The following is a 23810-nucleotide window of genomic DNA, read 5'->3' as shown; positions in this document are numbered from 1 at the left end:
CCATGCCTTTGTTACTTCTAGACTTGATTATTCCAATGCACTCCTGGCTGGCCTCTCACATTCTACCCTACGTAAACTAGAGATGATCCCGAACTCAGCTGCCCGTGTCCTAACTCGCACCAAGTCCCGCTCACCCATCACCCCTGTGCTCGCTGATCTACATTGGCTTCCGGTTAAGCAATGCCTCGATTTCAAAATTCTCATCCTTATTTTTAAATCCCTCCATAGCCTCGCCCCTCCCTAACTGTAATCTCCTCCAGCCCCACAAAACCCTGAGATGTGTGTGCTCCTCTAGTTGTGCCCTCCTGAGCATCCCTGATTATAATCGCTCAACCCTTGGTGGTCGTACCTTCTGTTGCCTAGGCCCCAAGCTCTGGAACTCCCCGCCTAAACCTCTCTGCCTTTCAGCCTCTCTTTTCTCCTTCAAGACGCTCCTTAAAACCTACCTCGTTCACTTGCACTAACTTCTACTTACTCGGCTCAGTGTCAAATTTTTATCTCATAATACTCCTGTGAAGCGCCTTGGGACTATGTTAAAGGCGCTATATAAATACAAGTTGTTGTTGTTGTTAGCAATTTCAGCATCCTGTTCAACCCAAAGCTGAACTTCTAACCTAATACCTTCTCCATCATAAAGACTTGCCTATTCGATCTCTATAACACTGCCCAGCCCTGACTCGACCTCATTCTGTCTGCTGCTGAAACCCTCATTTATGCTCTTTTGGCCAGCCTTGGTTCCACCTTTCATAAATGTCAAATTATAATTTATCCTACTGACTTTGGTGGGTGACAGATAAAAGGTTTCAAAGATTTTGTTTCAAAAAAGTTTCAAAAAAGGTGGAAAAAAAAACAGCTTTAATTCCAAACTCAAGCACAATTTAACATGGACTCAGACTGAACTGATTAAACTGGGATTTAAAGTCAGTTTCACATTTTTTATTCTAAACTTCTCCAAGGAGCATTCAGACATGCTTGAACAGATGCCTGAAATACGTTAGATCCCAATGCCCAACTGAAGGATGCAAGCTCCATCAACAGAATATCATTCCAGGAATGAAAATTCGGCGGGTACTATAATGAGCGGGTGATCCGCTCCACCAGATTATCGTCCATCTGGTGAAGGCTCAAAATTTACCACTAATCATTAATTATAGAAATAAAAAAGAAGATAAAATATTTCATGTCGCATGTGCAAACTGGATCTCAATGGCTTATTTGTAGAGGACTATCTCTAAAATATGTGGGCAATACACATGCATACTCAGTGATAGTAGCTTTTACATTTTCTTCCAGTGCAACTTGGTACAAAAGGCTGAATGGTTATGGTTCTGTTAATTATTTAACCTTTGCTACACCATTCATTTCTAAGAGGATGCTGTTATCATAAGTTAAACTATGTGGTCCATGCTTTTGTTCTACTACTCCGTGATGTACACTTCATTCAGTCCACCTCCACATTGAACTCATTGATAGCCATCTGACTAAATTCGAGTAATTCTACACAATATCAAGGAGCATACATCAGTTGTCTGTGATGGCATGTCCCTAAGGAATAGAGGTATTAGTCCTGATTTTCTTCTGTAGGAAAAATAGGGTTGAAGTGACTCAATGCCCAGGCTCACCTGTGCCTGCACCACAAAGGGCAGACCTGGCCCAATTCAGAATTGGTTAAAGGCACAGCAAAACTTGCAGAGAGCTTGTCCTCTAACACACTTGACTTGGGATCAGACAAGAAGGCAAAAGCTGTTAAAGGGCTGAAGCTACTCTTAAACAGAAAGCTGTATTGGAGACAGGAAAGTAAAGAAATTGATCACAGTGGTAACGCAGAGATATTTGTGCAACACGGCTCCATTTGATAAAGTTAGAGGTCCTGCTGTAAAAGATGCACCAAAGAAAGGTGGCCCTATTTGGGACTGAAGAACCACTCTCCAGATATTGCACAGCTGCAAGCTGCTGGGTGTGAGAATCACCCAGGTCCCTTGCACCTCCCGAGAAATGAGAGAGATGTTTGATGGTATCAGGAGAAGTGTTCGTCTCACTCTTGCATGCAATACTGGTGAGCCCAATGAAGTATGGCGCAAACCTACGATGAAGACTCCCACACCCTTTGGATGTATGCATTGTGCACAATCATTGTCTTTTTGGACATTTTTTGCATACTTCTTTGTTGTGCCAGAACTGTAGGGCACACTTTTCTTGCAGTTGGAGGTGGCAGGTATTGAATAGCCTTTTGGAGAAAGTTCCAAACTTCTACGACCCATTGTGTGAGAAAGTGCTTCCTGATTTCGCTCCTGAATGGCCTAATTCTAATTTTAAAATTATATCATTGTTGAGTAGGACAAGATGACAGAGGTTTAAGATAGAAATTTATGACTGTGATCAGGAAATTATTCTTCACACAAAGAGGGATGAATGCTGTTGCGATAATTCTTTACCCACTTTAACAACAGATTTGAAAAAATTAACTTCATTTATTATTATTTCAAAACATTAATCTTAAAATTACATACAGAACAGTAAACACTGTCCTATGTCTAGAAAATTACATGTAAAAAAAATTACGGGAAAGTCTGACAGGGTACCTCACCTTGAAGGTTCTTAACTAAACTAAAGTTTTGTATCCCTCTTCGCACCATGTTAAAGGAATCATACATTGCCTGATGTTTGCTGAGCCTTAACTTTGTTGGGCAGGTTATGACTCTTAGGTTATCAAATAGATTGTTGAACAGACAATCATAGGGCGCTTCATGTCTTCATTATCAACCACACAGCTGATTTTAGTATCATCTGCAAACTTCTTAATTATACGCCCTGTTATATATGTCAACCTGTATATACCTTATGTAGCCACCAGAGGGCTCATCCCCTGGAGTCCCAAAGGATCCCACAATCCCTTGGGAGCACAGGTACTTAAGGAGGCTTCACAGGCTGGAGAGGCACTCTGGAGACCTGCAATAAAAGACTACGGTCACACTTTACTTTGAGGTCACAGCATCCAGTCAGACTCTTTATTCATACATAACAACTGGCGATGAGATACAGATGACAAACCCAATGATGCAGAGAACAGTGGGCATCCTGAAGAAATTTTCAGAGGGAGATGATTGGAAAATCTTCGTGGAGCGACTCGACCAATACTTCGTGACGAACAAGCTGGAAGGAGAAGCGAACGCTGCCAAACGAAGGGCGATTCTCCTCACTGTCTGCGTGGCACCAACGTATGGCCTCATGAAAAATCCGCTTGCTGCAGCAAAACGCACAGAGAAATCATACGATGATTTGTGCACACTGGTCCGGGAGCATCAGAACCCGAAGGAAAGCGTTCTGATGGCGAGGTACCGGTTTTACACCTGCAAAAGGTTGAAGGCCAGAAAGTAGCGAGTTATGTCGTCGAGCTAAGACGCCTTGCAGGACATTGCGAAGTTGAAGGACATTTGGAGCACATGCTCAGAGACTTTTTCGTACTTGGCATTGGTCACGAAGTGATACTTCGCAAACCTTTGACTGTAGAGACCCCAACCTTGAGTAAAGCCATAATGATAGCCCAGGCGTTCATTGCCACCAGTGACAATACTAAGCAAATCTCTCAGTGCACGAGTGCTGCTACAAGTACTGTGAACAAAGTGATGTTGTTTTCAAATTGCAACGTACAGGGCAGGCACCACATGCCTGCAGCTGCACATTCGCAGATTTCTGAGTCCACCATCAAGGGTGATGAATGCAAAGCCATTAACACCTTGTTGGCGCTGCGGCGGTGATCATCATTTCCATTCATGCCGCTTCAAAGGTACATTTGCAAGGGCTGTGGAACAATGGGACACCTCCAACGTATGTGCAGACGAGCTGCAAACCCTGTTAATCCTGCAAACACCATGTTGCAGAGGAGGACAGATCCACGGCAAATCATGATGAACCAGAGCCTCAGACCGAGGAGGCAGAGGTATATGGGATGCACACATTTACCATAATGTGTCCCCCGATAATGCTGAAGTTTGAATTGAATGGACTCCTGGTGTCAATGGAGCTGGACATGAGTGTGAGCCAGTCCATTATGAGCAAAAAAACTTTCGATAAATTGTGGTACAGCAAGGCCTCAAGGCCAGTCTTGACTCCCATTCATATGAAACTGAGAACTTACACAAAGGAATTGATTGTCGTAATCGGCAGTGCTACTGTAAAGGTCTCCTACGATGGAGCGGTGCACAAGCTGCCACTCTGGGTGCTACTGAGCGATGATCCCACGCTGCTCGGCAGAAGCTGTCTGGGAAAGATACGCTAGAACTGGGATGATGTCCGAGCGCTCTTGTCCGCTGATGACATTTCGTGTGCCCAGGTCTTAAACAAGTTCCCTTTGCTGTTCGAACCAGGCATCGGGAAGTTCCAAGGAGCAAAAGTGCTGATCCACCTAATTCCGTGGGCGTGACCCATCCATCACAAGGTGAGAGCAGTACCGTACATAATGAGAGAAAGGGTAGAGATCGAGCTAGACCGGCTGCAACGAGAGGGCATCATTTCGCCGATCGAATTCAATGAGTGGGCCAGTCCGATTGTCCCAGTTCTCAAGGGAGATGGCACCATCAGAATCTGTGGTGATTACAAAGTAACGATAAATCATTTCTCCCTGCAGGATCAATACCCATTACCAAAGGCAGATGACCTATTTGCGATGCTGGCGGGAGGAAAGACATTCCTGACACTGAACTTGACCTTGGCGTACATGACGCAGGAGCTGGAGGAATCATCGAAGGGCCTCACCTGTATCAACACGCACAAAGGTCTCTTCATCTACAACAGATGCCCGTTTGGAATTCGATCAACCGCGGCGATATTCCAGAGAAACATGGAAAGCTTACTGAAGTTGGTCCCGTGCACGGTGGTCTTCAGGACGACATCTTGGTTACAGGTTGGGACACAGTCGAGCATCTGCAAAACCTGGAGGAGGTTCTTAGCAAACTCAACCACGTGGGGCTCAGGTTAAATCGCTCGAAGTGCGTTTCCCTGGCACTTGAAGTAGAATTCCTGGGGAGAAGAATCGCAGCGGACGGCATCAGGCCCATCGATTCGAAGACAGAGGCAATCAAGAATGCACCGAGGCCACAGAACGTGACAGATCTGCGATTGTTTCTCGGACTCCTGAACTACTTTGGTAACTTCTTACTGGGCCTCAGCACACTGCTAGAACCATTGCATGCCTTACTGTGTAAAGGAGACGAATGGGTATGGGGCAAAAGCCAAGAAAATGCCTTTTGCAAAAGCCAGAAAATTGTTATGCTCAAACAAGTTGCTTGTGTTGTATGATCCATGTAAGTGTTTGGTATTAGCATGTGATGCGTCGTTGTACGGCATCGGGCGTGTATTGCAACAAGCTAATGAATCTGGGAAATTGCAACTGGTTGCTTATGCTGAGGCTGAGAGAGCCTACATCATGATTGAAAAAGAAGCATTAGCATGTGTTTATGGGGTAAAGAAAATGCATCAATATCTGTTAGGGCTCAAATTTGAATTGGAAACTGACAAGCCACTGATATCCCTTTTCTCCGAAAGTAAGGGAATAAATACGAATGCTTCAGCCCGCATCCAGAGATGGGCGCTCACATTGTCTGCATACATCTACGCCATCCACCACAGGCCAGGCACAGAAAACTCTGCCGATGCTCTCAGTAGGCTGCCATTGCCCATCATGGGGGTGGAAATGGCACAGCCCGCAGATTTAGTCATGGTTATAGAAGCATTCAAGAGTGAGCAAACACCTGTCACAGCCCGACAGATTAGAGCCAGGATGCCTTACTGTCCCTAGTAAACAATTGCGTGCTTCACGGGAGCTGGTCCAGTGTCCCAGTGGAAATGTAGGAAGAGATAAAGTCGTACCAGCGGCGCAAAGATGAAATGTCTATACAGGCAGACTGCCTTCTGTGGGGTAATCGGGTAGTGGTCCTCAAGAAGGACAGGGACACTTTCCTTAGTGACCTCCACAGTACTCACCCAGGCATCGTAATGATGAAAGCGATAGCCAGATCCCATGTGTGGTGGCCCGGTATCGATGCGGACTTAGAGTCCTGCGTGCACAAATGTAACACATGCTCGCAATTAAGCAATGCATCCAGGGAGGCGCCACTAAGTTTATGGTCTTATCCCTCCAAACCGTAGTCCAGGATCCATGTCGACTATGCAGGCCCGATTTTGGGTAAAATGTTCCTTGTGGTTGTAGATGCGTACTTCAAATGGATTGAATGTGAGATAATGTCGGCAAGCACATCCGCTGCCACCACTGAAAGCCTGCAGGCCATGTTTGCCACGCATGGACTGCCTGATGTCCTTGTGAGTGACAACGGGCCATGTTATTGAGGGTGTGCAGCGAAGGTTCACCAGGCTCATTCGCAGGATGGCAGGAATGACATATAAGGAGAGACTGGATTGACTGGGCCTGTATTCACTGGAGTTTGGAAGGATGAGAGGGGATCTCATGGAAACATATAAGATTCTGACGGGACTGGACAGGTTAGATGCAGGAAGAATGTTCCCGATGTTGAGGAAGTCCAGAACCAGGGGACACAGTCTAAGGATAAGGGGTAAGCCATTTAGGACTGAGATGAGGAGGAACTTCTTCACTCAGAGAGTTGTTAACCTGTGGAATTCCCTACCGCAGAGAGTTGTTGATGCCAGTTCGTTGGATATATTCAAGAGGGAATTAGATATGGCACTTATGGCTAAAGGGACCAAGGGGTATGAAGAGAAAGCAGGAAAGGGGTACGGAGGTGAATGATCAGCCATGATCTTATTGAATGGTGGTGCAGGCTCGAAGGGCTGAATGGCCGACTCCTGCACCTATTTTCTATGTTTCTATGTTCCACCAGTGCCAAGTTCAAAGAGTTCATGACCCGTAATGGGATCAAACTTGTTACATCTGCCCCGTTTAAGCCAGTGTCCAGTGGTCAGGCAGAACAAGCAGTTCAAACATTCAAACAGGGCTTGAAGATTCACTGCAGACTCACCTATCCCGAGTCCTGCTTAGCTACCGCACGAGACTCCACTTGCTCACTGGGATTCCACCTGCTGAACTGCTCATGAAAAAGGCACAGAAGATAATGCTCTCGTTAGTTCACCCTGATCTACATGAACAGTTAGAGAGCAGGCGGCTTCTACAAAGTACAATGATAGCGCAAATGTGTCACGTGAAATTGAAATCAATGATCCTGTATTTGTGTTGAACTATGGACAAGGTCCCAAGTGGCTTCCCGGCACTATTGTGGCCAAAGAGGGGAGCAGGGTGTTTCGGGTCAAACTTTCAAATGGACTCATTCACATGAAATACTTGGACCAAATCAAATTCAGGTTCACGGACTATCCTGAGCAACCCACTTTGGACCCTACCTTCTTTGACCCCCCCAACACACACACCAGTGGCAATCGACACCGCGGTTGGCCATGAAGCAGAACCCGTCACTCGTAGCAGCCCAGCAGGACTCACCACACCAGACAGCCCAGCAAGGCCAGCTGCACAGCAGCCCAGGGAGGGCCCAACAAATGACTCACCAAAACCAGCATTTACACCGAGACGATCAACCAGGGAAAGAAAGGCCCCAGATTGACTCACCTTGTAAATAGTTACACTGTTGACTTTGCGGGGGGGGGGCGGGGGGGAGTGTTGTTATATATGTAAACCTGTATATACCTTGTGTAGCCACCAGAGGACTCATCCCCTGGAGTCCCAAGGGATCCCAAAATCCCTTGGGAGCACAGGTACTTAAGGAGGCCTCATAGGCTGGAGAGGCACTCTGGAAACCTGCAATAAAAGACTAAGGTCACACTTTACTTTGAGCTCACAGTATCCAGTCAGACTCTTTATTCATACATAACAACCCCTATATTCAAGTCTAGGCACTAAAAAATCCCAAATATGGATAATCAAGGGGCTATAGGTAGGGACGAACTTAATACAATCACTATCACTAATGAAGTAATGCTCGGTTAAATAATGGGACTAATGGCAGACAAGTCCCCTGGACCTGATGCCTTACATCCTTGGGTCTTAAGAGAAGTGGCTGCAGAGATAGTGGATGCATTGATTGTAATCTACCAACATTCCCTGGATTCAGGGGCGGTTCCAGCAGATGGGAAAACTGCAAATGTAACGCCCCTATTTAAAAAAGGAAGCAGACAAAAGGCAAGAAACTATAGACCAGTTAGCCTAACATCTGTCGTTGGGAAAATGCTGGAGTCCATTATTAAGTGATGTCAGGGGTCAGGGAACTATACACCTCAATGAGGTCTCTCCTCAGCCTCCTCTGTTCCAATGAAGACAAATCCAGCCTATCCAATCCGTCCTCAAAGCTTAGATTTTCCACTCCCGGCAACATCCTCGTAAATCTCCTCTGTACTCTCTCCAGTGCAATCACGTCCTTCCTGTAATGGGGTGACCAGAACTGCATGCAGTACTCCAGCTGTGGCCGAACCAGTGTTTTATACAGTTCAAGCAGGGCAGTAATAATAGGGGATTTCAACTAGCCTAATATTAACTGGGACAAAATTAGTGTGAAGGGTATAGAGGGAGTGGAATTCCTAAAATATATTCAAGAGAACTTTTTTAGCCAGTATGTAGCAAGCCCAACACGGGAGGGGGCGGTTCTGGATTTAGTTTTAGGGAATGAAGCTGGGCAGGTGGAAGGGGTATCCGTGGGAGAGCATTTAGGTGCTCGTGACCATAATTCAGTTAGATTTAAGGTAGTTATGGAAAAGAACAAGGTTAGACCAGGAATAAAAGTTCTAAATTGGGGAAAAGCCAACTTTGCTCAGCTGAGAGGTGATTTGGTCATAGTGGACTGCACACAGCTACATGAAGGTAAATCAATGTCAGAGCAGTGGGAGGCATCAAGGAGGAGATCCGAAGGGTTCAGGCCAAATATGTGGCCTCAAAGAATAAGGGTGGTGCGAGGATTCTTCATCGCAGTCAAGGCCACCTACGGGCCAAACACCCAAGGCCCCACCCCACTGCTGGCCAAGAACGGGGTAACAGTCATCAAGGACACCGAGGCAGGCAGGACCTGCTGAAAGAAGCACTTCGAAGATCTCCTCAATCAAGACTCTGCCTTTGACTCGAGTGTTCTCGACTCCATCCCGCAGCATGCTATCCGCCACCACCTCAGTGAGACCCCAACACTGCACGAGGTAGAAAAAGCCATGAAAGCTTAAAAACAACAAGGCTACGGGTGCGGATGGAATCCCTGCTGAGGCATTGAAGTATGGCGGAGAGGTACTGCTGGCGTGTATACATGACCGCATCTCTCTCATCTGGAGGGAGGAGAGTATGCCGGGGGATCTCAGAGATGCAGAAATCGTGACCATCTTTAAAAAAGGGGACAAGTCCAACTGCGGTAACGACAGAGGAATCTCCCTGCTATCAGCCACTGGGAAAGTCATCGCTAGTGTCCTCCTCAACCGTCTTCTTCCCATGGCCGAGGAGTTCTTCCCGGAGTCACAGTGCCGATTTCAACCCCTACGGGGCACAAAGGACATGATTTTTGCAGGGAACAGCGCCAGCCTTTATACATGGCCTTCTTCGACCTTATGAAGGCCTTTGACACTGTCAACCGCGAGGCTCTATGGAGCGTCCTCCGTTTCGGATGCCCCCAAAAGTTCGTCACCATCCTCTGCTTGCTCCACGCCGAAATGCAAGCCGTGATCCTTACCAATGGATCCACCACAGACCCAATCCACGTCCGGACCAGGGTCAAACAGGGCTGCGTCATTACCCCAACCCTCTTCTCAACCTTTCTCGCTGCCATACTCCACCTCACAGTCAACAAGCTCCCCGCTGGAATGGACCTAAACTAAAGAACCAGCGGGAACCTGTTCAACCTGCGCCGTCTCCAGGCCAAATCTAAGACCACCCCAACCTCTGTCATCTAGCTACAGTACGCAGATGACGCCTGCGTCTGCGCACTGAACTCCACGACATAGTCGACGTATTTACTGAGGCATACGAAAGCATGGGCCTTACGCTAAACATCTGTAAGACAAAGATCCTCCACCAGCCTGTTCTCACCGCACAGCACTGCCCCCCAGTCATCAAGATCCATGGTGCGGCCCTGGACACCGTGGACCACTTCCCATATCTCGGGAGCCTCCTATCAAGAAGAGCAGGCATCGATGATGAGATCCAACACCGCCTGCAGTGCACCAGTGCAGCCTTCGGCTGCCTGAGGAAAAGAGTGTTTGAAGACCAGGCCCTCAAAACTGCCACCAAGCTCATGGTCTACAGGGCTGTAGTAATACCCGCCCTCCTGTATGGATCAGAGACATGGACCATGTACAGTAGACACCTCAAGTCGCTGGAGAAATACCGCCAACGATGCCTCCGCAAAAGCCTACAAATCCCCTGGGAGGACAGGCGCATCAATATCAGTGTCCTCATTCAGGCTAACATCCCCAGCATTGAAGCACTGACCACACTCGATCAGCTCCGCTGGGCAGGCTACATCGTCCGCATGCCAGACACGAGATTCCCAAAGCAAGTGCTCTACTCAGAGCTCCTTCACGGCAAACGAGCCAAAGGTGGGCAGCGGAAACGCTACAAGGACACCATCAAAGCCTCCCTGATAAAGTGCAACATCCTCACTGACATCTGGGAGTCCCTGGCCCAAGACCACCCTAAGTGGAGGAAGTGCATCCGAGAGTGTGCTGAGCACCTCGAGTCTCAACGCCGGGAGCATGCAGAAATCAAGCGCAGGCAGTGGAAAGAGCGTGTGGCAAACCATCTCACCCACCCCTCCCCTCAACGACTATCTGTCCCACCTGTAACAGAGTCTGTGGCTCTCGTATTGGACTGTTCAGCCACCAAAGAACTCACTTCAGGAGTGGAAGCAAGTCTTCCTCGATCCCGAGGGACTGCCTATGATGATAAAATTATGAGGGATCTAGATATAGTGGATAGAAAGGACCTATTTCCCAGAAGGGTCAACAACCAGGGGGCATAAATTTAAAGTAATTGGTAGAAGGATTTGAGTGGAAATTTCTTCATGCAGAGGGTTGTGGGGATCTGGAACTCACTGCCTGAAAGGGTGGTAGAGGCAGAAACCCTCACCACATTTAAAAAGTACTTGGATGTGCACTTGAAGTGCCATAACCTGCAGAGTTACGGACCTAGAGCTGGAAAGTGGGATTAGGCTCTTTGGCCTCTTGTTGGCTGGCATGGACACGATGGGCCGAAATGGTCTCCTTCCGTGCTGTAAACTTTTATGATTCTATGATGTCCTGGTCAATATCCTATTACATTGTTACGTCAGCAACCTTTGCTTCCCACCTTTGCTCTTCCCGAACTCTAGCTTTAATGCTGGAATGTCATTGTGATCAGATGATAAGATCTTCCAGAATACAGGTCACAACAAATTTGATTTACTCATGTGGTTTAACCATAATTGCTACATTAGCTGTACTGTCTTTAAAAAAACAATGTAAAAGCATAACTATATTCTTACAAATATATGGAAATGACTCCCAGATAGAGATGTGAAAGTAAAACCTCTGAAATAATTTAAGAAATAATTATATGCTACAGTGTGGGACTTTAGGATCTTTCTGGATCGATGAACTAAGATAGGCCAAATAGCGACTTCATCTGTAATTATCTTCTGATGTCAGAAAGTGTGCTGCAAATGGTTCACCACACCAGCTGTGGAATTTAAATACAGTTAATTAAATAAATCGGGATATAAAGCTAGTATCATTAATGGTGACCATGAAACTACCAGATTGTCGTAAAAACCCATCTGGTTCACTAATGTTCTTTAGGGAAGAAAATCTGTCGCCCTTACCCAGTCTACCCGGCCTATATGTGAATTCAGACCCACAGAAATGTGGTTCACTCTTAATTGCCCTCTGAAATGGTCCAGCAAGCCAATCAGTTGTACCAAACTGCTACAAAAAACAGTAAGAATAAAACCGGACAGACCACCCGGCATTAATCTAGGCACCGGATTCGGAAATGGCAAAGGCACACCGAGCCCAGTCAACCCTGCACTGTCCTCCTCACTAACATCTAGGGACTTGTACCAAAATTGGGAGAGCTGTCCCACAGACTAGTCAAGCAACAGCCTGACATAGACATACTCACAGAATCATACCTTTCAGCCAATGTCCCTGACTCCTTCATTACCATCCCTGGGTATGTCCTGTCCCACCAGCAGGACAGACCCACCACAAATGGCAGCATAGTAGTATATAGTCAGGAGGGAGTGGCACTCAGAGTCCTCAACATTAACTCTGGATCCCATGAGGTCTCATGGCATCAGGTCAAACATGGGCAAGGAAACCTCCTGTTGATTAACACCTCCCTCAGATGAATCAGTACTCCTCCATATTGAACACCACTTGGAAGAATTACTGAGGATGGCAAGGGCACGGAATGTACTCTGGATGAGGAACTTCAATGCCCATCACCAAGACTGGCTCGGTAGCACCACTACTGACCGAGCTGGTCGAGTCCTGAAGGACTTAGTTGTCAGACTGGGCTTGCGGCAGATGGTGAGAAACCTACTTGACCTTGTTCTCATCAATCTACCTGTCGCAGATGCATCTGTCCTTGACAGTATTGGTAGGAGTGACCACCGCACAGTCCTTATGCAGACGAAGTCCCATTTTCACACTGAGGACACCATCCATCGTGTTGTGTGACACTACCACCGTGCTGAATGGGATAGATTCAAAATAGATCAAGCTGCTCAAAACTGGACATCCATGAGGTGCTGTGGGCCATCAGCAGCAGTGGAATTGTTTAGCACCACAATATGTAACCTCATGGCCTGGCATATCCCTCACTCTACCATTACCATCAAGCCAGGGGACCATCCCTGTTTCAATGAAGAGCGTAGAAGAGTATGCCAGTTTCAGCACTGGGCATACTAAAAATGAGGTGACAACATGGTGAAGCTACAACACGGAACTACACGCATGCTTAACAGCGGAAGCAGCATGCTATAGACAGAGATAAACGATCCCACAGCCAACACATCAGGTCAAAGATTTGCAGTCTTGCCACATCCAGTTGTGAATGGTGGTTGACAATTAAACAACTAACGGGAGGAAGAGGCTCCATGAACAGCCTCTTTCTCAATGATGGAGGAGTCCAGCATGTGAATGCAAAAGCCAAGGCTGAAGCGTTTGCAACCATCTTCAGCCAGAAATGACAAGTGGATGATCCATCTCAGTCTTCTCCTGATTCCCCACCATCTCAGATGCCAGTTTTCAGGCAATTCGATTAATTCCACGTAATATCAAAAAATGGCTGAGCACACTGGATACTGCAACGGCTATGGGTCCCGACAAAATCCAGGCTGTCATGCTGACGACTTGTGCTCCAGAATTAGCCACGCCTCTAGCCTAGCTGTTCAAGTACAGCTACAACACTGGCATCTACCCGACAAAGTGGAAAATTGCCCAGATGTGTCCTGTCCACAACAAGCAGGACAAATCCAATCCGGACAATTACTGCTCCATCCGCCTACTCACAATCATCAGCAAAGTGATTGAAGTTGTCATCGACATTGCTATCAAGCAGCACTTACCAATAACCTGCTCACCAATGCTCAGTTTTTATTCTGCCAGGAACACTCGGCTCCAGACCTCATTACAGCCTTGGTCCAAACATGGACAAAAGAGCTGAATTCTAGAGGTGGGGTGAGAGTGACTGCCCATGACATCATGGCAGCATTTCATTGAGTGTGACCTCAGGGAGGCCTTGTAAAATTGAAGCCAATGGGAATCAGAGGAAAGACTCTCCACTGGTTGGAGTCATACGTAGCACAAAGGAAGATGGTTGTGGTTTTTGGAGTCCAATCATCTCAGTCGCATGACATCATTCCACAATTCCTCAGGGCACTGTCATAGGCCCAACCATCTTCAGCTGCTTCATCAATTAGCTTCCCTCCATCATGAGATCAGAAGTGGGAATGGATACTGATGATTGCACAGTGTTCAGTTCCATTTGCAACTCTTCAAATAATGAAGCAGTCCAGCCCGCATCCAGCAAGACCTGGACAACATTCACGCTTGGGCTGATAAGTGGCAAGTAGCATTCATGCTACACAAGTGCCCAGTAATGATCATCTCCAACAAGAGAGAATCTAGCCACCTCCTTGATAATCGCATTGAATGTCAAGAGGAGATGACTAGATTCTCTCTTGTTGGAGATGGTCATTACCGGGCACTTGTGTGGCGTGAATGTTACTTGCCACTTATTAGCCCAAACCTGAATGTTGTCCAGGTCTTGTTAGTCTGTGCCCGCATGCAGCCCGCTTGATTGGCACCCCATCCACCACCTTAAACATTCACTCCCTCCATCACTGACATACCGTGGCTGCAGTGTGTACCATCTACAAGCACTGCAGCAACTCACCAAGGCTTCTTCGGCAGCACCTCCCAAACACTTGACCTTTACCACCTAGAAGGACAGGGGCAGCAGATGCATGGGAACACTACTACCTCCACGTTCCCCTCCACGTCACACACCATCCTAACTTGGAAGTATATCATTGTTCCTTCATCGTTGCTGGGTCAAAATCCTGGAACTCCCTCTCTAACAGCACTGTGGGAGAACCTTCACTACAAGGACTGCAGCGTTTCAAGAAAACGGCTCACCACCATCTTCTCAAGGGAAATTAGGGATAGGCAATAAATGCTGGCCTTGTCAGTAACACCCACACCCGAGGAACTAATTTTTTTTTAAAAGCCCGTTTGATTGGCACCCCATCCACCAACTTAAACATTCACTCCCTCCACCACCAATGCACCGTGGCTGCAGTGTATATCATCTACAAGATGCACTGCAGCAACTCACCAAGATTTCTTCGACAGCACCTTCTAAACCCATGGCCTCTATCACCCAAAAGGACAAGGGCAGCAGGCGCATGGGAACATCACCACCTGCAAGTTCCCTTCCACACACCATCCTGACTTGGATATATGTTGCATTTCCTTCATTGTTGCTGGGTCAAAATCCTGGAACTCCCTCCCTAATAGTACTGTGCGAGTAACTTCAACACACGGATTTCAGGGGTTCAAGAAGAAGGCTCACCACCACCATCTCAAAGATGATTAGGGATGGGAAATAAATGCTGGCCATGCCAGTGATGCCCTTGTCCCAAAAAATAAAGTTTTTAAAAAGTGGCTGCACACAGGGAAGATTCTGTATTTGATGGCATGTTGGTGATGGAAATGGGGAGGATGTAAAAAGGACTATTCATGCAGTGGCCAGATTTGGCATTAAAAAAAAATCTGTCTCAGCTTGTCATGAATCTGCCTTGAAGCCAGAAAACAGGTATGGATGGTGGGGGTAGTGGTGGGGTTATTGACAGTCAGGCACTATGCGTCCCTGCAGTCTCAACAACCTAGATGCCCACCACTTATCCCAATTTATTACATGAAGCAAATGTAGAGGGAATCTCCTGTGGGAAGCCATTTAATGCTCTATGTGAAGATGGGGGGAGTCCACAGCAAATGACAGCAAGGCAGGTGGTAAAGTAGTTGGCAGGAACAAAGAAAAAATCTTCCAAAATTCAGTGGAGAAATACAAGAATATATTTTCTTCTGTGCTGCCTGGTCGTAAATGTTATCTGGATTGTGCACAGCATGAATAAAAACAGACAGGGAGGGCTTTACGCTTATAATAAATCCCACCAGATTGGCCCTCCATTTAATAGTAGGGAAATCAAGCAAGTTCTGTTACCAGTATGCACTCCTACCTGCTTGATTTTATTGCCTATGTTCTGCCCATGTGATAATTCACATCCAGGTGGTCAAGACAGAAATTTACCCCAAGGATTCTTTAAAACTTTAAAATATTTATGATTGACTCTTTAAATTCTGCATTTTTCTTAGCAACCCATTACATATGGGTGTGATTACCATTGAGTGGACATGAGGGAGTAATGATAGGAAAGCGGACCACTATAATTACACATGAGGAAGGCCATTTGGCCCATCTTATTTAATCCATCCAGAGAAATTCTAACATCCACCCCATTGTACCATTCAATTGTTTCTTAAACCATTACAGGGTTTTTGCCTCTGGTACTATAACTATATATATAAATATATATAACTAGAAATTTATTCCGCATATTAATCACTCTTTGTGTGAAGAAGACTTCCCTGATTTCAGTCCAAAAATACCTGACTAGTTTGAACCTATGTCTCCTAGATCTACTCCCACAGTTTAATTTAAAGTTATATTCCAGGTTAATTTTTCTATACCTCTAACAATCTGAAATATCGCTATAAGATCAGTTCTAATGTCTCCGTTCCAATTTGTAAAGCCCAAGTCTATCCAGGCTTTCCTCAAAACTCAGATTCCTGACATTGGCGATCCGCCATTTTTCTGCACCACCTCCAGCGTTTGAAAATTTTTCTTTTTCTTGTTGACCAGAACTGGATGGCGTATTCAAGGTGCAGTCTGACAGGAGCATTATGTAGTTTGATCTTTACCTCCTCTGCCTTATATTCTACTATTTTAGCGATGTAGTGCAATGTCTTATTAAATTTGTTGATACTGTTCTGCATTGTTTGGACATTGATTGGACTTTGAGCCTGGGACTTTTCTCTCAGCTTCATCTTTGAGTGTTTCAAGACCACTCATATGATGTGTGGTCTATTTTTCCCTTTCACTTTACACTGATCCACATTAAATTTTATCTGCCATTGTTCTGTCCAGGTGCATATTTTATCCAATTTGTTCTATAATTTCTGAGCTGCCTCCTCTGATTTCACAGCCCCTCCTAGATATCATCTCCACCTCGCATTGTGCTTCTGAATCCAGGTCATTTATGTCAATTAGAAACAATAGTTGTGCCAGCACCGATCCCTGAGGTATTCCACTCAACACTGCCCCCAACTCCAGCAGAACTCTTCTAGCAAGTATTCATGTATTCAATGTTTCCTACACTTCAGCCAGTTTCTTTCGCATTCCTAGAATTTACTGTATTTATAGAATTTATAGTATTGCCTGATGTCACCACATAACCACCGACTGGTTTAAATACACCTGTCCATTTTACAATGGGCGCTTCCATCAGGTGCTAGAAATGACTGTAAAAAACTGGGCAGGCACTAAAGGATGCTGCTTCACTTCCTGCTCCTACCTGCCTGCATGCTGCCTAAACATCAGGTGGTCAGATGAGAAAAATTCAAGCCAATTTTGATCTTTCTCCTGCCTCACTGGAATAGTGAATGGGGTACAAGGACTTTACTGTTACACTTTTTCAATTGATTTATTTTCCATGTACAAAAGATGAACAGAAAATCCTATAATAGAAGGTGCTATAAAAAGGAGGAAAAGTTGTAGATATTCACCATCAGGGTGGTAGTGGCCCTTGCCACTGGGTAGTGGCCTAGCTCTGTCAAGCCCATGTGGTGGCTGGTGTGCAACGGTCACCACACGTTTAAAAAAATCCACGCATAGGCATCTTCCACCCTTCAGGATATAATTCAGGACCCGGACTATTAGATCCTTCATTGAAACACCTGTGAATTCATCCTTTTTTGTCGTGGAAGCAAGTCATCCTTGTTTCGAGGGACTGCCTATGATGATGATGATGATGGTCGCAATGATGAGGAAGGTCCAGTTGATCCTGGTGTAATCAAACGTAGTGTGTCTTGAGGCCACACGGACAGTCAAACATCTCCCAAATCATAGCAGCATGACCTGGGCCGCCCCGACCTGTGTGAGTACACCACCACAGGTCGGGCTATAAATAGAGCTGGAGTGCCGGGCCCTGGAACATCGTGGGCGGGGGTGCAGCAAATGAGGGTTCGGGGCCCAGGAGAGGCGTGAGTTTGGAGCCCAGAAGAAGCAAGGGCCCGGGGCAGCACGGGCCAACCCACACTGTGCTATGTGTGCACAGTAGGTCCTTGCAGCAGAGCTGGTCTTCAGTCGTCTTGGTTAACCCTTGCTACTGGACCAAGACCTAGCTCTATCAAGCCCGTATGGTGGCTGGTGTACAACGGCCACTACATGTTTAAAAAATCCACGCACAGGCATCTTCCACCCTTTCAATTGGAGTTCAGGACTGGAACATCGGGTCCTTCATTGAAACATCTGTGAACTCTTGTGGAAGCAAGTCATCCTTGATCGAGGGACCGCCTATGATGATGGGAGGTCAAATCAAGCCTAAACAAGTTAGCCAGAAGTGGAATGATGACGTACATTGGGGCCGGGGGCAAGGGGGTCCAAAATCCAAATCCATAGAGTCTCTGACCCTTTTTCTCAATGAGAAGAAATTCCGATGTGAGGGGGTGGGTGCAAGAAGGGTCCACCCACTTCTATCCTGACAGTTCTACCTCATCTTCTCCCCCATGGAAATATTATACTGGCACAATTGAAATAATCTGGTAGAAGTGGGATCCTATTGTCGCTTTTCTAACAGCAATTGATCCCAGAATGAACAATTGTTGCTTGGAAAATTGCAAGTTGAAAATTTTGGTGATTACTTTGTTGCCCAATGGCTCGACCCCTAACAGAACTGCAAGGTGACACTCCAATATTCCTGCCCCATTAAGTGCAGATTCCCAGGGAGTGCTGTGAATGGTGTGGGCCCTTGCCCTTTATGCTAATGAAACTGTCCATGGGATTTGGGACAAGGTCAATGCCAGGCAGGCTATATTGGCGGATAGACGTCCTGCCCCACTACATTCTGCTGGCAGAGCGAAGCTTGAAACTTTCCGACCCTCACATATTTTTCACCCCAGTTAACAAAATCACATCTCAGAAACTGCATGTTTTGAAGCAGTGCATTCCCATGATTTTGTTGGCAGGTTGCTAATTACAAGGAAAACATGTATTTTGCTGTTTGTTTTGTTAAAAGAGCAATTTTACCCCATACATCTGTTTGATGTATAACATGAATTGTACTGTTAATTGTCATAGGTAGGTGGGAACATGATTTGGAGAAGAAACAGTGAAAAAATAAAAATCAGAATGGTACTAATGGACCATCATCACATGTTGAGTCAATCAAGCTGAAGGGTGATGACTACCTGCCAAAATGTCTGGAGCAATACTCTAGAAATGAGACCATACCTTCAGGAATTCTTCAAATGAAGTCAGAGTGAATACATAATTCAGTATGCATGTCCATCTGGCACAGCCTCTGGATTCATACAGGCTATGTTGGCAAAGCTGCCTGGCACCATATAGTGAGGAAAGCACTTTTTAGTTGCATAAAGAGGAAACTGATTAATTTCCCCCATGCAAAGGTTCTGGGGACTTTTCATTGCAGCCAAAAATACAGTGAAGAAGGTTGAGGTCCAATTTGAAACAAATTATTTTTTGGATTCCTTGAAGTATCATGGTCCAACACTGCTGATCCAATATGCTCGTCTACAAGGTATATAAAAGTTCTCCAACTCCTCTCTATCTGCTCCAATAAATATGGTTTCCATCCAACAAAGAAGATGTATGCCTGAATTTCTGAGTTGTGCAGTCAGCATGCAACATTCCCTGCCAGCAGTGTGAACTTGTAAAGTTACCTCCAGCAAATAATCTAGTCAAACCGAGACAGCAGCATAAATAAAAGTGGAATAAATGACTCCATTTGTCTGCCTATGAATACTAACAATTGGAATCTGATTGGGAGATGCCCAGGAAGCAAGTACAGACTGCCCTGTGATTTTTTTTCTGTCTGCTCTCCATTGCTTGGCCACCATTTTGCACGAGGCTTTCATGCATTAAAGGAAATAACTATCAAGATTTCCAAAATTGCTTTGTATGGGAGACACAAGGGCAATTTTCTGATGATACTGTAAACCCAGAGTGTGCTGGGGCGGTGGAGGTGGGTGGTGAGAGGGGGGCGGGTGTTGAAAGTCAGGCCAGGGATCACACTTACCAAAATACATAATCATTGTCCAAAATATATATCATGACAACTTCTCGTTGAACAGCAAGTTTCTGCCAAAAACAGGCAGGAGCTGCATTTAAATATTATAAGTAGATTTAAATACATTATAATGAATGCATGCACAAAGTTCCATGTTTCATATTGGGAATTGGATGTGCCTTCATCACACCCACATAAAATGAGCTGCTATGTTTTTTCTTTAAGTGTTAAAAGCTGTACTGTCATTATTCATCCACAGTTCTTGAACCTGAAGTATCAGTGGCAGGGGTCGTTGCTGTTTTGTTGATACAATTTTGTGAAGTTACATTTTGCGTCAAGGGTTTTGCCAGAAGCATATAGTTTTGTTCAAGTTAAACTGATAGTATGGACATCCCAATGGGAATCCCTTTGTATTTATGTTATTGGAATAAGAGGGACTGTACCAGAGGCAGACTGACATAGTGTTACCATCCAACTTGCATTTATTAATAGAGATGCATTTATCTGAATTTCTTTCCATAGGATACGACTGAATTGTGTTGCATCCAACCAGACTTCATTAAAAATAAGGCACTGCGAATGGCTGTCTAGATCAATACAGCCCTGAATATTTACATCTCAGGTTCCTTACAGAATGTCACAGGGGACATCAGTTAGAGAAATCAGTCAGCAGTACACAGGTGGATAAAGCAGGTGACCAATGTGTTGTTCGCAAGAACAACCGAATTAATCTTATTCCCCATAGACAAACAACAGGAGCGAGAAGGCTAAGCTGTTTTTTTCCAGATGACAATTGATACGTCCTTACTATACAGTATAAATACACACGAGCCCCTGCTTGAGAGAAGGTCAGTCTGTGACCTGTCCTTTATTCCATAGCACTCAAGTGATGAAGGTGGGTGGAGCTTCCCCTTTTATACCTGAAGGCCCAGGTTAGGAGTGTCTCCCAAAAGTTCACCACCGAGTGGTCATTGTTCTCACAGTGTACAACTTGTCAGTTGAAACATGGGTTACAATACTGGTTGAATACATGACATCACCTCCCCCCGCAAAGTCTTATTTGGATCACAGGTTAAGTCTCTCTGGTGGTTTACGATCTCTTGTAGAGCGCCTGAGTTGGGGCTCCGGTTGTTGGGCGCTGGCTGTTTGCGGTGCCTCAGGCCTGTCCGGACTGCCCACAGTGACTGGGCTCTCCTGCCTTTGGTTCCGGTGTTCGGTCACCTGTGGTGGAGTGAACTCTATATCGTGTTCTTCCTCTGCTTCTTCTATGGGGTTGCTGAACCTCCTTTTTGTTTGATCCACGTGTTTGCGGCAGATTTGTCTATTGGTAAGTTTAACTACCAGAATCCTATTCCCCTCTTTTGCAATCACAGTGCCTGCGAGCCATTTGGGCTCTGCAGCGTAGTTGAGGACAAAGACAGGGTCATTGACATCAAAATATCACGCCCTCGCTTTCCTGTCATGGTAGTCACATTGAGACTGGCGCCTGCTCTCGACAATTTCTTTCATGGCGGGGTGTAAAAGGTATAACCTGGTTTTGAGTGTCCTTTTCATTAGCAGCTCTGCGGGTGGAATCCCTGTGAGTGAGTGTGGTCGGGATCTGTAGGCCAACAGGAAACGTGATAAGCGGCTTTGTAGGGAACCCCCTTGGATTCTGAGCATCCCCTGTTTGATTATCTGCACTGCTCGTTCTGCCTGGCCGTTTGAGGCCGGCTTGAACGGTACCGTTCTGACATGGTTAATTCCATTGCCTGCCATGAAGTCGTGGAATTCAGTGCTTGTGAAGCACGGGCCATTGTCGCTGACCAAGATATCCGGTAGACCGTGGGCGGCGAACATTGCCCGTAGACTTTCTACTGTGGCAGAGGATGTGCTTGAATTTAAAATGTCACACTCGATCCATTTGGAATAGGCGTCTACTACAACCAAAAATATTTTTCCCATGAAAGGACCTGCGTAGTCCACATGGATGCGCGACCAAGGCTTGGCGGGCCAGGGGCTAAGGGGGGCTTCCCTGGGCACACGTGTTGCACCTGCGAACACAAAGTTCCAGATCTGCGTCTATCTCTGGCCACCAAACATGTGACCTGACAATTGCCTTCATCATGACAATGCCCGGGTGCTCATTGTAGAGTTCTCTGATGAACACCTCTCTGCCCATCTGGGGCATAACTTGGAGGTTTCCCCACAGTAGGCAATTGGCCTGAATCGAGAGTTCATCCCTGCGCCTGTGAAATGGTTTAAATTCCTCAGGGCATGCCCCGTACGTGGCCACCCAGTCCCCATTCAGGACACATTTCGTGACTAAAGACATTAGCGGGTCTCTATTTATCCAGACTTTGATCTGACATCCTGTCACGGGTGAACATTCGCTTCCGAAAGCTTCAACAGCCATGACCATCTCAGCAGCAGGCTCAGTAGCCCCCTCAGTGGTGGCTAGTGGGAGCCTGCTGAGTGCATCGGCGCAGTTTTCAGTGCCCGGTCTATGCCGAATTGCATAGTCATAGGCGGCTAACGTGAGTGCCCACCTCTGTATGCGGGCCGATGCGGTTGCATTTATGGCCTTGTTGTCGGCCAAAAGGGATATTAGGGGTTTGTGATCTGTCTCCAGCTCAAATTTCCTGCCAAACAGGTACTGGTGCATTTTCTTTATCGCATATACACATGCAAGCGGCTCCTTTTCTACCATCCCGTAGCCCCTTTCTGCCTGAGACAGACTTCTGGAGGCATAAGCTACGGGCTGTAACTGACCCTTGGCATTGACATGCTGCAAGCACACCCGACACCATAGGACAACGCATTGCACGTTAACACAAGTTTCTTACATGGGTCATATAGCGTTAACAGATTGTTGGAACATAACAAATTGCGTGCTCTATTAAAAGCCCTTTCCTGGCTGTCCCCCCAGACCCATTCGCGACCTTTGCGTAGGAGCACGTGTAGCGGCTCTAGCAGCGTGCTCAAATTAGGAAGAAAGTTACCAAAATAGTTCAGGAGCCCTAGAAACGAACGCAGCTCCGTCGTGTTGTGGGGTCTGGGTGCTCTCTGGATCTCTTCCGTCTTGGATGCAATAGGGCTGATCCCATCTGCTGCTACCCTCATCTCCAGGAATTCTACCTCTGGAGCTAGGAAGACGCACTTCGCCTTTTTCAGTCGCAGCCCTACCCGTTCCAGTCTGCGTAGCACCTCCTCCAGGTTGTGGTGGTGTTCTTCAGTATTGCAACCCGTGATGAGGATGTCGTCTTGAAAAACCACCGTCCCTGGAATCGACTTGAGGAGGCTTTCCATATTTCGTTGGAAGATCGCGGCGGCGGAGCGAATCCCGAACGGGCATCTGTTGTACTCAAACAACCCCTTGTGTGTCGTGATGGTGGTCAGCTTCTTCAACTCACTCGCCAGCTCCTGGGTCATGTAAGCTGAGGTCAGGTCCAATTTTGAAAAAAGTTTTCCACCGGCTAGTGTCGCAAAGAGGTGCTCCGCTCTCGGTAGCGGGTACTGGTCTTGGAGTGACACCCGACTAATGGTGGCCTTGTAATCACCACATATCCTGACCGACCCATCCGCCTTGAGCACCGGCACAATCAGGCTTGCCTAGTCACTGAATTCGACTGGCGAGATGATGCCTTCCCTCAGCAGGCAGTCTAATTCGCCTTCTATCTTTTCCCGCATCACGTGCAGCACCGCTCTGGCCTTGCGGTGTACTGGCCTGGCGTCCGGGCTTATGTGAATCACTACCTTGGTCCCCATGAAAGTGCCATTGCCGGGTTGAAACAGTGAGTCAAATATGTCCAGGATCTGTAAGCATTATATTCACTCCACAGAGGAAATTGCATTGACATCGCCCCATTTCCAGTTCATGACAGCAAGCCAGTAGTGCGGGACCATCCCCCGGGACAATCCAAAGTGGCAACCTGTTCTCCGAACCTTTGTGGGTCACGACTACCGTGG

The sequence above is a fragment of the Pristiophorus japonicus genome, chromosome 5 (genome assembly GCF_044704955.1).
Source record: "Pristiophorus japonicus isolate sPriJap1 chromosome 5, sPriJap1.hap1, whole genome shotgun sequence".
Lineage (NCBI taxonomy): Eukaryota > Metazoa > Chordata > Chondrichthyes > Pristiophoridae > Pristiophorus > Pristiophorus japonicus.
Note: the sequence above shows the minus strand (reverse complement) of the source record.